Here is a 5,684-nt window from a genome sequence, read left to right as displayed (position 1 = left end):
GCTCCAAGGAAGCTGGGAAAGGGAAGGAAATGGATTCTCCTCAGAGCCTCCAGAAAAGAATACAGCCATGCCAATACCATGAGTTTAGCCCATTGAAACCAATGTCAGAATTTTAACCAAGAGAACACAAAATAAAGTAATGCTGTCTTAAGCCACGAAATATGTGATCATTTATTACTCTAGCAATAGAAAACTCTGTATGCACACACACACACACACACACACACACACACACACACACACACAGGATCAACAGCAAGTTCATGAAAAAATGCATATGATAAACAACCAATGTATGGATTTCAAAATGTTTTTCACCAAAACAAAGTGGCTTTTTTTTTTTTTTGAGGGGGTGGTGCTTTTGCCATAGGGTGCATGCACTAACTGGAGAGACAGAAAGAGAGAAAGCGAAGTGACAAATCTCATCATGTCACAGTCCTTCTCCATTCTCCTCTCAAGATTTTGGGCATGTACACACACGAAGCCAATGTGAGTTTCAATCCACAGGGTCTGGGACTTGAACCACATTTGACCATGTGGGAATCTAGCACTTTAACCACCACAGTACCTGCTGGCCCCAATAAAGTTGCACTTTAATTCAATTTTTTCCATTAATTTTTGAAGTCCCTTCATATACAAACATATATATAAATATGTATATATATATGTATATATGTATATATGCATGTATGTATACACACATATGTGTATCTGCATTTTTAGTGAAATAAAAGATATGCATTAAATGAGGTCAAGTTCAAATAAACACCCCAAAGATTAGATTCTCATTCAAGCATAGTCAAGACACATAAATGGCATGCATCTATCTGTGGATAGTAGAGGACAATGAATCCTTGCTCAAAAAGAAGGTTGCTTTAAATTCAACATGCATTAAGTAATCATCTTTCCTACTAGTCCATTTTTTCATGGCTTCCTTAATGCTGAAGAGGATAAGAGGCCCAGGAAGAAGACAGAGAAAGTGGTTTTGTAGGTGCAGGTGCTGGAACTGTCATTTGTGCTATGAAATTAACACAGGTCAATGAAGGACAAACAGTCAAAATGAAGGCAGTGGAAAACTTCTCCAAAGGGTATTAGTGAACATGACCTAGGGCCAGACTTCCTGGGATCTAATCTCAGCTCTGTCCCTTACTGGTAGGACAGCCTCTACACAGTGTCTTGTTCTGAGTTGTGAATGTAGTATCGACCTCATCCAATCCTATGAGAATTGAATTAGAGCCCATGTCAAGCATTCAGCCTGACAGTCATCCTGTAATAAGTGTCCAGTAGTTGTTCTTTGTTAAATTTACTTTATTATTTTTTTCAGTTTGTAAATATTAGAACCCAAGAGCAGAAAAGTTCTTTGAGATAAACTAGTCAAGCCTATACACATGAGGACTATTTCTAAAGTATTATATAAAAGATGGTTTCCATTTGAATGAGTGCTTATTACCCAATAAGACAGGCAACCTTGTACATCGTAAACAAGTTTTTGTCATCAGACACGTGTACTTTCTGGAGAGAGACAGAGGCCCCTGGCATGGCTTTCAAGTCACCAGGCCCAAATTCAAACCATGGTCAGCCAGTACCTTAAATAGAATGCTACTTACTAGCTCCAACCTGTTTTAAATTATATACTATTTTGAGGAGGAGGGTGGTGTTAAAAATGACAGGTTGGGCCAACACAGTCACTCAGTAGTAATAGCACGCCCACTTTCCAATGCTGAAGCCATTGGGAAGGGTCACAAGTTCAAGTTCTGAGGTCTCCCTGTACACGCCAGATATGTGGACATATCCATGATTATAGCTGACTGAGCTGGGGCTGAGTCATGGCAATGAAGACATTGTTGGGGTTGTCTTTCTCTCTCTCCCCTCACCCATAGAAGAAATAAAGTAAGTAAACTTAAAGAAAAAAGAAAATAATCGTTCTTTCCTCCCTTCACAAATGCATATACTCATATATGTACATGGTTTGATGTGTTATTTTGGGGGGGTACACAGACACATATACCTCACATAGATGTCAACAGGTCTTGGAAATCAACAGGATAGGAATTCCTTCAGGAATGATAAGTAGTTCAGCCAAAGAAAACCTCCTCTCTTTCAATTCTGTATTACCCACCCCCCACCACCACACCCATGTAGCCTCCTCTTGCATATCTTTTCCAGGGTAGATAACCCCCAGTTCCTTCAACCATCTTAATATCAATGTTCAGATCCCACTCCATCCACCATGTTAGTCTCCTGACTTTCCCTCACTTGTCTTTGTTTCCATTTTCTTTCCAGGGGAGAACAGTCATCCAGACCTTGTTTTACTCTTAGCAACCATGAACGTTGTGTTCATTGTGTCTCTGTACCCCAGGTCCCATTCTTGGAGGTCAAATTTTGTTTTTAACTCTTCCTGCTTTTTATGGTTTTATATATAATACAAAATATTATTTTGTGGTTATATTGTGTATATTAATCATATATTTATATATGTGTGTGTGTGTGCATAGACTCCCCTCTGGGGAAAAAGACAGAGAGAGATGGGACCAGCAGTTAGCATAATGGTTATATCGCTAGACTCCCACCTAGTCGACTGCAGTTAGAGTCCCAGACCTAGTGGCTTAAACTCTCGCTGGATGTGTGTTCATGCATGCCCAAGATCCCAAGAAGAGAATGGAGGAGAAGGAATTGCAGCAAGGCCATCCCCACTAGGGGGTTATTTCTCACTTTCTGTCTCTCTGTCTCTCTCTCTCTGTCTCTCTCTCTCTGTCTTTCTAATGAGCGCACACGCCCTATAGCAAAAACCTCTCCAAAACAAAAAAAGAGAGATTACTTACACAACACTCCTTCTTTTTCTTTCTTTTCTCTTTCTAATTAAGCTAAGCACGTTCATTTTCAGTCCTATTGGTTTTTATAATTTTAAATAACATACTTTCATACCAACTATTGCACTGCCAACTTAAGACACTATCTTAGACCATAGAAACCTCAGCAAGACACCCAGAATTGAACCATTATTTCAAGGGTGTTCTAACCATTACAGGTACTATGACCTTTTGAAAGCAGTCTAGTTTTACATTAGCTGATTAAGACACCTTATCATGTTTTTCAATTACCTTGAGGTCATATTTGGACAAAACTAGATCTTATTAGTTTCATGAGCAAAAAGAAACAAAGAGAAAAGAAAAAAAAGAAAGGAAAAGAAAAGAAATGGAAAGGAAAGGAAACATATAATTACCATCCTATCTTCAAAAATTTTATTCTTTAAGCTAATACTAGGATTTTTCTTAGTGTTTGATCCAGAATATGAATATGAAAATATAATTTTGAATCCTTAAGCAACTATATTGACAATTTCTCCCTGATTTGTCCAACCTTCCCATAGGTCATAATGGATATTCAATAAATATTTTTGGAATTTTTTTAAAGATTTTGACTCACCTAATAACTCTGTCTTTATTCAGTTCATTTTAGATAGGATAGATCTACAGCAGTTCAACAAAAAATACGCATCACTTCTACATAGTTATTCATTCAATTTGTAGATTTCATATCATCTATAATGAGATTTTTATGAGCTTTTCCAAATATCTTGCAGATATAATCAGGTTAGATGTATGGAATAATCTTTTAAACACTCCAAACAAGTTTGTATTGACCTAGTTAATCCTTACCGGACAAATAGTATTACCAATACCTCTAAATTCAAGAATAGACAATTGAAGCAGCCCAGGTTAAGGTTTAGCAAAACTGTAGCCTTTGTTTTTTTAGAGAGAGACTTTTGCTATAGGACACATGTGTTCCCTAGAGACACATAGAGAGAGAAAGTGAGAAAAGAAATCACTCCCTGGGGGGCGGGGGTGGTGGCCATGCCACAATCCTCTGTCCTCCGCTCTCCTCTTGAGACTTTTGGCAAGTACGCACACATGCCCAGTATGAGTTCATGCTGCTGGGTCCAGGACTTAAACCACAGTTGGCCATGTGGAAGTCCAATGCCTTTGCCACTGTGCCACCTGTTGGACCCACGCTTTAGCAAAACTGTAGCCATTTTTTTAATGAATAAAGTCTTCTCCTCTAATAGAACAATCTGACCAAATGCTGAGCCATAGGGAAATTTGCTTGAGGATGGTCAAATGAGAAACCAGGAATGAGTATCTGAAGTAAAACATGAATCAGGATAATTACTCAAGGGAAAGCAAGCAATTAACTCTGACTGAAGTAGTGAGAAATGATTTGCACATGCTTGTATCTTATACCAGTATGAACACCAAGAACATGTTGAGCTTTATGAGACAGTTTGATGGCACTTGCTGACTGTCTTCCTGTAACTCGTTACAGATGTATACTCTCCTCTTCAGCCTCTGTCTCTCATTTCACTGACCAGAAGCAGCACCCAGACTTAGCCAACCAGTAACACAGTTATAAAAAAGATTGAGTTTTCAGAGTTGCCAGGTGGCATGGTGGTTGAGAGTGATGGACTCCCACATGGCTATTGTGGTTCGAGTCCCAGACCTGGTGTTTTCCTTTCTTACTTTCCCTCCTTCTCTCTCTCTCACTCTTTCTCTCTCTGGTCAAATTAAAATAAATAAATAAAGTTAAATAAAATAATTAAAAAAAAAACTGTGTTTGCTTGGTAAGAATTTTTTAAAGTATTCATTCTACTTCTTAGTCATTACTAAAAAACAAAATTAAAGAAATCATCCTGACCATTCTCCAAGAAATGTTTATTCTCAAAAATATAAATTCTGGGGAACCAGCAGTTAGCGTAATGGCTATGTCACTGGACTCCCACATAGTCAACCGAGGTTCGCGTCCCGGTCCTTTGTGCATGCGTGCCCAAGATCCCGAGAGGAGAATGGAGGAGAAGGGATTGCGGCGTGACCATCCCCCTGGGGGGTGATTTCTCACTTTCTGTCTCTATGTCTCTCTCTGTCTGTCTGGAGAGCGCATGCGCCCTATAGTGAAAACCTCTCCAAAAAAAAAAAAAAATATATAAATTCTGTAAGAACTAAGACTTACAAATATATTTCAATATATTCTAAATATGAATAGAATTGATAAAATATTATCTTGACTGTTACAGTGATAAGATTAGATACAGAGAGATCATTCTCAAACACTCATATCAGTAATGATAGCCCGGCTTATTTTTCAATGGTGTCTTGTTTAGTGTGGACCTCTTCTAAGAAACAGAAGCTAACTCTATGTCAGAATAATAATCAGGTGTACAGTTGAGTATAGATTAACAGTAATTCAGTAATATTAATGAACTATAATTTCCCCGGAATCATTTTTTATTATGTTGTTCAAGTAATTTATATTAGCTTTAGTATTTCATTGACATTTAGTCTCCTAAATTAAATGAAAAATTAAAAATAGATGAGCCATAACTTCTCTAGTTTACAACAGGCTACTTCTTACTATCAGTAATTAAAACTAGAAACATTTTTTATCTGGGTGTGCATACTCAATAATTTTTCTTAAAATTAATTTTTATTACCCTTCTTCCACTAGGGAACACTAAATTCTCCCAATTAATAATCCCACTAAGTCCACCTTCCATCTTTAATGCTCCAATGTTTCTCTGTGTTGAGAATCAAGCGCCGTGGTCATTGACCACCATTAACAGTGCATTAACAGTGACCCAGTGTGCTTCTAGAAATCAGGCAATGGTAGGTCACCTCCCATAGACTTTTCAA

General features: G+C 37.8%; 1 protein-coding gene across 1 annotated transcript in view; it reads right to left on the bottom strand.

Moving 5' to 3' along the window:
- Positions 1–5,684, bottom strand: part of WDR49 (WD repeat domain 49) — a 160,057-nt gene that overhangs the window by 90,130 nt on the left and 64,243 nt on the right. The gene's annotated exons all lie outside the window — the stretch shown is intronic.

Source organism: Tupaia chinensis, unplaced genomic scaffold (genome assembly GCF_000334495.1).
Source record: "Tupaia chinensis unplaced genomic scaffold, TupChi_1.0 Scaffold000281_1, whole genome shotgun sequence".
In the NCBI taxonomy this organism is placed as follows: Eukaryota; Metazoa; Chordata; class Mammalia; order Scandentia; family Tupaiidae; genus Tupaia; species Tupaia belangeri.
This window is presented reverse-complemented; position numbering and strand designations above follow the sequence as displayed.